This window comes from Lissotriton helveticus, chromosome 7 (assembly GCF_964261635.1).
Source record: "Lissotriton helveticus chromosome 7, aLisHel1.1, whole genome shotgun sequence".
NCBI classification, from domain to species: Eukaryota; Metazoa; Chordata; class Amphibia; order Caudata; family Salamandridae; genus Lissotriton; species Lissotriton helveticus.
Window position 1 is genome coordinate 1,283,399,085 of NC_136068.1, and position 12,259 is coordinate 1,283,411,343.

At 46.2% G+C, this 12,259-nt stretch overlaps 1 protein-coding gene across 4 annotated transcripts in view; it reads left to right on the top strand.

Annotated features, from left to right (window-relative positions):
- The window catches only part of TMEM94 (transmembrane protein 94), a 968,231-nt gene that overhangs the window by 222,718 nt on the left and 733,254 nt on the right, over positions 1-12,259 (top strand). The window lies entirely within an intron of this gene.

Here is a 12,259-nt window from a genome sequence, read left to right on the forward strand (position 1 = left end):
CACCTTGGGGGTGCCCAGGAGTGGACACCTCACAGGGAAAGCCAGGATGGGTTCCATAGCGGTATTCGTACAAGCGCCTTGAGACCCTTGCGGGTGAGTAGTGCGCTATACAAGTATCAATTTACAATTTATTTATCTGTTCGCCTCTAAAGAGAGAACAAGCAATGTCAGCAGTTTTGTGCTTTGGAGTTTCCAAGAAGGCTCTTGCTCTGAGAAGTTTTTCATCTCGAATAGAGCACAGGCCTCCTGTACGCCTTTCCGCCCTTACCACTCCTGCCCAGAGTTTAACACATCCTAACTTGATAAAACATGATACACCTTTTTGAATTTTCCCTATATCGTCATCATCTTAATTTCTATTTTGTTTATTGAATGTTTTTTTCGGTGATCCCAGTCCGCCACGTAAGTAGCATATTGTTGCTATATACAGATGAAAAGTCAAATGTGCATGTTTTCAGGCCAAAGCCTAGCAGACAGCATGGCTGTCTGCTTGTGAAAGATTTGTTGGGGTCATGGTGCTAGCTGACCTGGAAAGCAACTCCACCCATTGATTTCCATTTACTTGATTATTTTGCCCCTTATTTTCCTGCTTACTATTTGATAGTTTTATTTGTTTTAGCACACCCTCCTCCTGTTTGTCCCTCCTGTGGAGGGAAGCCTGTTTGCAAAGTCTCTGATTGGCTCCTTTTAGCCTTCTACAAGTGTTTGCTTTTTGGTCTCTTTTTTAGGGCTCGCGCAGCGAGAGCCCTTTTGTGTGGGGTTCCAAAACGGAGCCTGGAATCGTATACGCTTGTGCGTGTGCTTTTCCTTTTGGCTTCCGTGATTGGCCTTTGTGGGTGTGTGTGTTTCTGAAAGATGGCACGCAATAGGCCAAAGGTGGCCGCATTGTTCCGCCCATGGCCTATTGTCTGTTACGCGCACCAACGGCCATGTGGTTTCAATTATCGTGCCCAGACACGGGCGCGATAATTGAAAACACATGTTCGCTGTGGCACGCGCGCGAGCAGCACTCGCAGGCGTGTTTTTTTTTTTTTACAATAACAATCGCTTTCAGTGCCGCTTGTTACATGTGCCAAGAATACAGAATGCGTGAAAGAGCGCACAGTGTCTAAGACAGAAGGTCCTCTATCTATGATACACAAAAAAAACGCAGCCAAAACATTTGCTGGAAACGCTCCTAAAATCTGGGACTACATTCCCCCCCACATCAGGAAGACCCCCTTGTTTCCAAAATTCAAGATCTTACTCAAAGCCCTCTTCCTCGAACGATCACAAGGGAACAGATAGCAGATGACACCGTCCCGAATCAAGAAACCCTTCTGAACATTGAATCCGCTCAGAGACTCGTTCGATTTGTTCTACCCCCTTACCTCTTCCCCTTCCCTTCTATGTGCGTTCGTTACACAACCTCAACCCTCATGTTATTTCAATTATCTGTACCTCTTTTTGCTCTTAATGTACATGTTGTGAAGCGTTCTGATACTCTCGGGCCCAGCTAGCGCTATATAAAACTCCTAAAATAAATAAATTTAAAGAAAAAACATGAAGGTCCTTTCCCCAAAAATGGCGAGACGGTCGGGGGAGGCAGACAAAAAGAAAGATTAATACGTGGCAGCGGGGTTTCTGGCATGCACGTCAAGAGGTAGTGACAGGAGTCGAGTTACAGACAGCAGCAGGGGCTCATAGGATCAGAAAGTGCAGCGGTAAATGGACAGGGCAGCCAGTTGTGCTAAGCCGCTGACGTGGAGGGAAGCCGTCAGCACAGAAGAGGCAACAACGTGTGCATGGTAAAAGGAGAGCTAGGGTGATAGCCAGGATGGTGAAAAAGAGTTCAGCGAGAAAAGCGTCTCGGCTCACTAACGAAGAAAGGCCCAGCGTGATGAGGCTCACCGGCCTACATGGAAATGTAGAGTCTAGGAGGTGTTGCAGAACGGTCTGAAGGGCTGAGGCCGGGTCAGTCGTGTGCTGCACTTCCTGCAGGGTTCGCTTCAAACACTCAGAGTCCAGGGGTGTAACACAGGCCCGTGTGGCGCAGGGGGGCTGGGAAGGGGGCTATCAGCCCAAAGTCTATGAATATTTGTGAGATATGAGATACTTGGGCCTCTTATCACATCCAACAGGGTTCTCCATCATTTTGCGTGACACCACTGCCGAATTCATCCAAATATTCTTGCAAGGAACGAGTGGATAAATAAATTATTATTTATAAAGTCTAAAAGGCTTCACGGAGTGAACAGATTAAAATATAGGATTGAGAGAAACTTGGAAAAACGCAGTCTCTATTAACAGAATAAGAACATTTTAAAACATTCTTAAATGCTAAGAAATTCTCTTTCGGGTGAATTGACTGATACAAGTTCCCCAACAAGGAAGCGGGAAACGAGAAGGTTCTCCAGCCTAACCCTATTTTGGATACATGAGGAACGTGCAATAACGAAGACACCGATTACAGGTGCGTCCTAGAAAAACGTGCGCCCTTTCAATAGCAACCACAGGAGAATCGCCAGCGTGCCGGGGCATTAAGAGATGGTAATGGTAGCACTGGTGAGAAGTATGTGGCAAGTCAGGTTGGTCCCCGGCGTGTTTTTCCCAGTCATACTGGCCTTCCAGAGGCACCGGTCAACCAGAAATTCTCATGATGTTGCTGCAGATCTATGGGCGTTCCCGCCCCAGATGCAGTGCTTAACTTGTAAAAAAAAAAGTGCAGGTGCTGAAATTTTTTTACCAAGGAGGCCACAGCCCACTTCTTCCTCCGGTGAGCCCCACTTTCAACACTCTCAATGCCTCAGTCTCTATCTTCTAACCTTGATCTGTTGTCTGTCCCATAAGTCTTTGCTCTAAGAGTCTATCCTCTCACCTCTCTAATTGTTTTCTATCATCTTTGTCACACCTGGCATGTTACCTTATTCCCTGCATTTCTGATTTGCCCTCTATTCATTCTACCCCTGCCCTTTTTCCTCTTAACTTTTATACATGCTCTGCTCTCTCTCCCCTCGATCTTGGCTCTTTACTATCACTCTTCTAGCAGTGATTAGCTGTGTCTCCGTTTTATCATTTGTCTGCTTTTTTTCCTCTGTCCTGTCATCTACATCCTTCCATTCTATCTTCTCTCTTCTTAATGCTCTCGTCTTCACATCATGGCTGCTTTCTCTTTGTATCTGATTTGCTCTCCTTTTCTTCTACTTAGCTCCATCTTATCTCTCTCCTCTCCTGGTGTTTGTTTCTCCTCTTTACTCCTGTTCTCTCTCTCATCTATAACACTGCTGCTGCCTGTGACCCTTGTCGTCAGCCTGTATATGTCCCTGCTATTTTGAACTCTGCGTTTTCCTGTTGTCTTTTCTAAAGAAGAGGAAGATAACGTGTTTTACTTTCGTACCTACACAGAGTGCAAAAACAAAATGTACACCAAATGAAAATGCTTGTTTTGCATATATTAATCAGTGCAGTATAACTGGGTTATTTGCAGAACAGGAAGCTGCTCGAGCACGGCAGGTTGATGTAACTACTAGTGCTGCCTGTAATTAGTAGGTCCAGGGATGGCGACGACATCAGCATCCACTGCTTAGCTTGCTGTGACCCTGCCTGCTACAGCACAGGCATTGTCCCCAGCCGTAATGTTGCCAATGCCGGTAAGTATGGCCGTGGTGTCTACTGGACTCACGCACGCTCCGCAATTACCATGCTGGGGTGCAGCGCACAGATTCTACAGGTGACGCCATGGCGCACAAAAGTTGTGTTGGGCCACAGCCGCATCAAGCACGTTGAGGATAGCAGCAATGCAGGGCTGCAGAAAATGCTACTCTGGCTACACATCAAGTTTAAAATCCAAACTTACTTTCATTTATTCTTCCTCAAGAGCCCTCGCGCCCAATTCCAAATGCGCTCTCGCAGCTTCCTTGCCTCAACTCCGTCATGAGCCAGCCCCCAGCTACAATTATCCAATTGGGAGCTTAGGCTCAGGCAGTGGCAGGAAATAGAATGCAAGACATAGTTTGTCGATGACTTCTTGGATTTGTGATTGGATTGATGACACCATCACTAACGTGGTGAAACAGAATCATGCCTGTCTGGACAGGCATATACTGGCCTGTCTATGAACATTTACCAGCCAGTCACCATGCAATGTATGTTATTCTTTATATTTTTAATTTGAACAATTAATATTGAGACCACCACCTGCAGGGTCAGCAATTGTAGCCCCTTGTGAAAGAAGTGCCGGTGCTAAGCACCTGAAAGCTCCTGCTCAAATTAAGCACTGGCCAGATGCCAGGGTTGACATACCATAGAGGCTGACTTGCCATTTAAAGTAGGCGCGCAACACCCATTGGAATCAAAGGGCTTCAGCCCCCCCGTGTGTCTCAGCCCGGGCTCATACAGCTCCCGGGCACACACAAAGACCGTGTGCATGTTAAAGAGGCTTTGTTGATGTTTCACACCTTCTAAGAGCCCCTGCAGCGCCACTCTACTTACTGCTTAAAGTTTCAGGCCCCCCCCCCGCGAAATTTTTTCTTCGGGTTAGCAAGTGTGCTGATCTCAAGGTGGCATTTATTTCAATTAACTGAAGTTGCACTCTGTAAAGCACTGCTCGCATTACTGAAAGTTTGAGCTATTGCTGTTGCAAACAATTATGCAACGCCAATAGCTCAAACTTTCAGTAATGCGAGACCTATTGCATTGCAAATGCTTTTTTCTTTTTGTAAGAGCACTAAATGAGAGTGCATTTGTTTTCCTCATTCTGTTTTCTCCTTTCAGCCAGCACATATTTAATGTTAAAACATCAACCTTCCATTTTCTATTCTTGTCAGCACACAACTTTTAACTTTTCTGCTTTCTCCCCCCTGCTGTGCTCTACTTTTCTCTATTCCCACTGTGTTTTTGATTCTGAACCGCACGTTGTGCTTCTTGTAACGTGCTATTTGTAAAAAAACATAAACTCCAATCGCTCCATTGTCCTTTTCCACCGCAACTGTGTCCAATTACATTTTATCTGCATTCACATGCTACTCACTTTCCTAGGCTTTAATTTAAACATTTGTTGAATTGTGCACTATCCCAATTACACCCCATACTTAATGCCTTTCCAATCTGTTCTAAATTACAAACTATGCTTTCTTGTCCTTTCTGTTATTAACCCACCAAACAAGATACCCCTTCCCAAACATACCTCTCTGCCTTCTCCTCCTGTCCCTAGCCTACACAACTACATTTACTAGGCTATAGTTTCCTTATGTGCAGACGATCAATCAATCAATCATGCCATTTGTATAGCGCACTACTCACCCGGGAGGGTCTCAAGGCGCTTGGGGGGAGGGGTATGCTACTGCTCGAACAGCCAGGTCTTGAGTTGTTTCCTGAAGGCGAGATGGTCCTGGGTCAGCCGAAGGTGGATGGGGAGGGAGTTCCAAGTCTTGGCAGCCAGGTAAGAGAAGGATCTTCCTCCGGCGGTGGCTCTTCGGATGCGTGGTACGGCTGCGAGGGCGAGGCTGGTGGACCGTAGCTGGCGGGTGGACGTGTAGGAGGTCAGGCGGTCGTTGAGGTACTTGGGGCCCAGGTCGTGGAGAGACTTGTGTGCGTGGGTGAGGAGCCGGAACGTGATCCTCTTGTCGACTGGGAGCCAGTGCAGGTTCCTCAGGTGGCTGGAGATGTGGCTGCGTCGGGGGACATCCAGGATGAGTCGGGCGGAGGCGTTCTGGATGCGCTGGAGTCTTTTCTGTAGCTTGGCTGTGGTTCCGGCGTAGAGGGCGTTTCCGTAGTCCAGTCGGCTGGTGACGAGTGCCTGGGTGACAGTCTTCCTGGTCTCGGTCGGGATCCAGCGGAAGATCTTGCGAAGCATACGCAGGGTGTTGAAGCACGATGAGGAGACGGCGTTGACTTGTCTGGTCATCGAGAGGGAGGGGTCCAGGATGAAGCCCAGGTTGCGTGCGTGGTCGGTTGGCTTGGATGCAGTGGCACCGTACTCCAAACCCTTTGAACCCACATTACTGCTTTATTTCACAGTTCAAGTAGGAGCGCATTTACCTCCTTGCACTTGGGCGCATCGTATACCGGCTACCCCACTGCACACTCCATATGTTTTACAGATTTCTCTATTGCCAACTACAAACTGTGCAGTTTTATAGATGTCTCCTTTAGTAGCATCACTGTCATTTATTACCTTCTTTGCCACCCCAACATACCTCTACATATTACTCAGTTTATAATTTCCCTTATGAACAGTATTTCCAAAATAAACAATTTATAAACATTTCTAAACATTACATACAGAATTAAAATTTCAAATACCACTAAATACATTTCTCCCTTTTAATGTTTTTTGTTTTTTAATTTTTATTAAAAATACTTTACAAACATTGCCAACAGCCCAGCCGTCATATTATAAAGGTGAGACCATTGCCTGTTACTTTTGGTGTGTATCAATTATGCTTGACAGGAGGCGTCACTGTGTTTGTAGTTTGGGGTCAGAGTATGAAGCGCCATACCAGTTATGCAGTTTGGTTGGCACATTGCTGCAAAACCGTAGTCCTGGACTCCTGCCCAGAACACATAGTTGCAGCCTACCTGAACACGAGAAAGCAGTGTGAGTTGGTGTTGCATGACATGGAGATCAAGGTTGCAATGCAACCGCTTTTTCACTCTCTTGCCCCTGACAATGAGTACGTTAGTGCAGCGGTACCATGAACTTCTGTGCTAGACAGTTCAGATGAAGGAAAGTAGGCCAAGGAGTTGTGGCATGCCCCAGCTGACTCCTGAGGTGTTGTGGCCTGTCTTTGCCCTGGGAAATGGCACATCATTGGGCATTTGGCAGATTTTGGGTCATCCTCACCCCTGTTACAATGGTGGCCATCCTTGGCCCACATCAGTCATTATATTGTGGGAATCTTCGGCATCATGGTGTACAGCCTTGGGGCAATGGCCTTACATCAATTATTGCCACCACTTGACATATTGTGGGCATCCTTGTTTTTACGATGGCTATCCCTGGCATGTGTTTCTAATACCCGGATGAGGCAGGATCTGTCTATATAAGGAAAGTGTAGATGTGAATACTTGATCGTAATATATATTTACCAAAATGTTGAACTGGTATTTTGAGGCAATAATTGTTTTTTCAGACAGTGACAGAAAGAGTGTTTGGTGGGAATGAGTTTCTATTCCAATAGTAAAAAGCTAGTTATGTATATTTTCATAAATTGATCAAATGATATTTGGAGAGAAAGTTATTGAATTAGCACAATATATTTAAAACTAATATGTTTATGATAATTCATGATGAGCTGAGGAGACGGTTTGGAAGAGAACATTTGTTGGTAATATTATTTGATTACTCATGTGTTTACTTTTTCTATCGATAAAACTTATTATCACATTAGTGTTCGTAACTGTCTGATGCAGTGGGTTGGTCCTAATTGTTAATTTTGATAAGTGAAGGCATTACTGTAATATGAGGAGCAGGGTAAAGACTGATTTGCATATGGCTGGGTCCAGCCTAGGGTGGCATAGTGAGCAAAAGAACGATGGATTCAACCCAGATCTCTTGACCAGGGGTGAGTGGTTGAAACGTTTTAGCCCTCTGTCCAGCATCTTGTTGTGTTTTCTATTTTTTTATGAATGCCAGAGTCATTGGATACACGTGGTCCTGGTTTCAGCTCACATTTGGTTTTTAGGTTTCGCCTGGTGTCCGCTGCGAAGCAGCGTTCGCACAGACGAAATCTTTTGAGAAGCAGTATGGGGGCTTTGTCCCGCCTGCTCTTCCATTGGCTAGCTCCATAAATGGAGGCTAGCCATTGGAAGAGAGATCTGTCAGTCATTGCCGGAGCAGATTTGTGATGTCATTCCGACGGTGGGCGGTTGTTTTTTTTTTTTTTGGCCAAGGTTTGCTTTGTTTCATTCCTCCGAAGATGGCGCCGGGGCCCGTCGACTTCTCGCATCTACTGGTACGTTTGTGTGTATTGAGAGATAAGGTAGCCGTGTATACCCCAAGCCCACCTCGCCACCCCCTGCTAGAGTACACGCAATGAACGAGCACACACGTTTTGAAGTTCAAATCCCCATGTGATGAATCCGTAGAGGTTACACGCATAGATGCAGATTGTCAGAAGCTTGTCCATGATTGCTGAACGCTGTTGAGCTATGTCTTTCACTGACAGCATTTTGAGCATTTGCTGGTCCTTTCGAAGCCAAACAGTGGTGCTCATCAGAGTAAATGTGTGAGATTCAAAACCTGGGCTGGGGTCTTCAGTGGCGGGGTCCCTGGACATTATGCACCCTTTTCACAGCTGCATGTAGGCCGTTGCTTTCTAGGAAGCCTGTGCCCTACTCTTCGTGCCCTTCGTCCTTATGTTAACACGAGGCCCCAGGGCCGCTTCGGAGAAGTCAGCGGGCGAGTTATTTTTCGGCCTTCAGCACCGGGCACAGCTGGGCTAAGAATAGTGTCCCTGGGCTTGACTAATATTGGGAAGGACAGTGCCCTGACCGAGCGGCCGCCTGCACTTCGGTTACAGGCACGGTATTTAAAGCGCCTGGTTTGGGGCGAGCTTTGCAGGCCCAAACATGGCCAACTAGGAAGCGGCACAGAGCACGTCGGGCCCTGGGGCCAGCCTTGCTGCCTCCAGCTCTCAAGCAGGAATCGGCGTGGGTCCACATACTTGGGTCCTGCACTACTGCTAATGCCAGATGTCACTTTCTTAGCACTCCTAAACTGTACTTAAGTAACTGAGCTGCGACGGCATACATCGGTCGAGACTGCATTGTATTTGTTGGTAGTCATTGCTGGGAGTGCAACTTGTGTACCTTCAGACTTGAGCCAGGCTTGTCACACAGGAAGGCCGACAGATGGGCCTGCAGCTGAGGGCCCTGTATCTCTGGCGCACAGCTTACATGGGACACCCCCATGTGACTGAGACGCCTCTCTGATCCCAGCCCTAGTGCCCTACAGAAGAGGAGGTTTGGGCTTCTCAGGAGAGCCTTGGAATTTCACAACTGTTTGTGTCTTTAAGATCTCTTCCTGTCTACAGTGCCTCAGTATTTATAATCCACTAACGGTTCTCTTCTGCAAAACTGCTCAGCAGTTTACAAAAGCAGTAAGAGGGGGTTCAGAGTGCACAATCGGGCACAATCTGAGATATGTTTTATGATAAAGAAAAATATATATTTTGAAAAAGGTTTAGTCTAAGCAAAACGTTGATCCTAAGCCACGAACTTTGGAGCCCCTTGTGTGTCCGCTTTGTCGGTCTTCCCTTTAAGGTACAAAACAGTATTTTTTCTTGTATGTCGAAGTGGCAGTTTCAGTACAACAATGTATTCTGTAGTTCGTTGCTGGTGAATTCGCCTTAGTGAAAGTCGTTGAAGGATCTGATTTGTTCTGTATTTATAAGTCTACATTGATAGCACAGCATTCGCTGGACCTCGTGCTAAACTAAAAAGAGCTTCTAGAGTACTGCTGAGAAGAGGGTGGGTGTGGGGGGGGCTCTGTGTGCGGGGGCTCTGTGTGGGTGTGTGTGTGGGGGCTCTGTGTGGGTGTGTGGGGGGGCTCTGTGTGTGTGGGGGGGGCTCTGTGTGGGGGTGCTCTCTGTGGGTGTGTGTGTGTGTGTGTGTGGCATTTGCGAGAGATTAAGCTATTGGCATTGTAAATGACAATGCCATTTATTTATCTGTTTTCAAAACCAACACATAAATAAAAATGTTGTCATTTACAATGCCAATAGCTCTAACTTTTGCAAGGGCGAAACCGTTGCATTGTAAATGCGTGTTTTAAAGGGACTTCACTCGTGCTGCTCCGAGAAAACAGTGCTGGATAAACCATTAACTTCTGCTAATTGAATCATGACTGCGACCAAAGTAACAAGTGAGTTCAGGCCTGGCTGCGTAAAATTGCTATGGCAAGCAGACCTAAGTTGGCTTCTTCTGCTCAATTAAATTGCAGAGCCTCGTCATTGCACTACGTCGAAGGAGCTCTAATTAAGTGTGACTAATGCTGTTTAGTGTGGTTATGCGGACACCTGCATTAAAATGCTTTAGTCTAACCCCTGATGCGTGATACTTGGTAAGACTGCCACTAGCCTCTCACGTTGGTTGTTGGAGTCATTTTATGGTTCAGTTTATTTTTAATTAGCATTCCAACAAAACAAACCGTGCCAACAGCAGTTTTCTCAATCAGTAGTAGATACATAACCACTGATGAGGGCTAACATAGTGTTGCTAATGTTATGTTGGTAGATAGATCCCTACCCACCCCGATCCGCCCCTCCCTCCCTCCCTCCCTCCCTCCCTCCCTCCCCCCCCACCCCTACATAGGGAAGTTTTAAACATACAATTGTTGAGTCTGCTCAGTGATTTGAAATTAGTGGCGGCTGGTTCGTCGCTGGTAGACGCAATAATCTGAGTTATCTTGGGCATGTCTATTCCCTGAATTCCTGTGAGAGCAGGGACATGTACGGGCACCAGCGATCCCTGAATGAGGCTTCTTTCACAGCCAGGGTCAGTGTGATCTTTTCCATTCCCATGATGTGCCATAGCCTATGAAGCCAACTGGAGTGTGGGTCTACAGTGAGCCCCAATAGCTGAGAATGTTTTAGATGGCAGCTCCCAGTGCCATGCCGATTTGCCGACCAAATCTGGATTTCAAAGGGTTTGTTAGCGGGTTTGGAAGGCCCAGAAGTATGTACGGGGTTGTAGTATGTTTATCTAGGGACCTGTATCGATACTCCAATTTCTGACCCTTGTCCGGTTATAAATCACTAATATCCATACAACGGCACAGAAACCCGTTTCATAAATTAGTCATAGCGCATGCTGTCACATTAAGCAAGCACTATTCCTCCAGCCCCCTAGAAAGCACACCGAGTTCTCTAAACAAACCAAGCCTCCAGCAAACCTGGGAAATCCCCGCTGCTATTGTTTTGATTTCGTTCGAGAACTCCTGTAAAGAATGTAAGAACGACCAGTTCTTAATGACATCTTTTATTGACGTCTTATGTCCATCCTTACGTCAAACCCGGCACCTTTCAGGTATAAATATACCGACGCTGCCCTAAGCAACGACACGGTGGTGATGAGCTTGGAGCAGTGACTACTTGCCGGAGAGCCCAGCTGATGCAGGAAGCCCACGGACGCTGCCCCTCCCTCTTGACGCGCTGAGAGAGACGCTGCCTTTTCTCCTGCCGAGAAATCCAGCTTCCAGCGTTTCCAGCCCACCTTCGCGGGTGACTGGGATATGGAGTCCTGAGACAGAGATACCAGCCCTCCTGCCTTCTAAATCCCAGGTACTGAACTGACTAACCCCTTACAGAGAATTCTTGAGTCAGATTCTTGGCAAAACAAACTTAACTTAAACTGCTACTTACTTACTCCCTCCCACGTATTAGGCTTAGGTCAGGTACACCGGGGTAGGCGTAGTTAGAAGCACCAGTTGAGTACGATTAGTCAATGTATATATGTATGTATATCTTTTATCCATTTTAAAGTATCATATGGCTAAGAAACCATATCAATGCTTTTACAGTATTATTTTATAATCCTGCTTTTACTGTATGCACTTTACTTAACCTTAAGTATTGCTACTGTAGCGATTTATTTCTCTTGTATGAGAAAAAGAGACTGATCAATAAATAACACCTTTTATTGAACACGCCCATCTCTTCTTTCTCTACAATCTGGTGGAACTAAGTATGCACGTACTGACTGAGTAAAATAGTTGTCTTTTGTTTTCACACGACTCTAGAGATATACTCTTGATTAGGGAGAGCAAAGTTGTCATGTTCTATGGTTGTCAGAAACTAAATCCCTTCTTGTCTATCCAGGGAGGTTAAACTCCTCCTCGCCTATTCGAGAAAGTTTCTAGTGAACTCTGAGCTAGCTGGCACACAAAACTTAAGTCTAATATCGTCAGTAGAAGACCTAGTTAACCTCTGTCCTACGTCTATACTATTGAAGATATTATTCCAATGCGCAGAGCCTATTGGGATAATAGGAACTACACTACAATTGGGTTTCCAGATGGCGATCTATGTCGTCCAGTACCTGCGTCCAGTACTGCTGGATTTTTGGGCATGCCCACAAAACGTTTGTCCGAATCCCCCGCATCCCCGCTAGCAGTCCGCACTTTGTGTGGGTTTGACTCTGTGGAGTCTTACTGGGATATAGTACCAGTATGTGGCTACTTTTGTGAGAGTTTCGGTGAGGGCGTTGCTACTAGCCATGTGTCTAGCTCTGTGTGATATCTCTCCCCATTCCTTGGCGCTCAATGTCCTCCCCAGTTCAT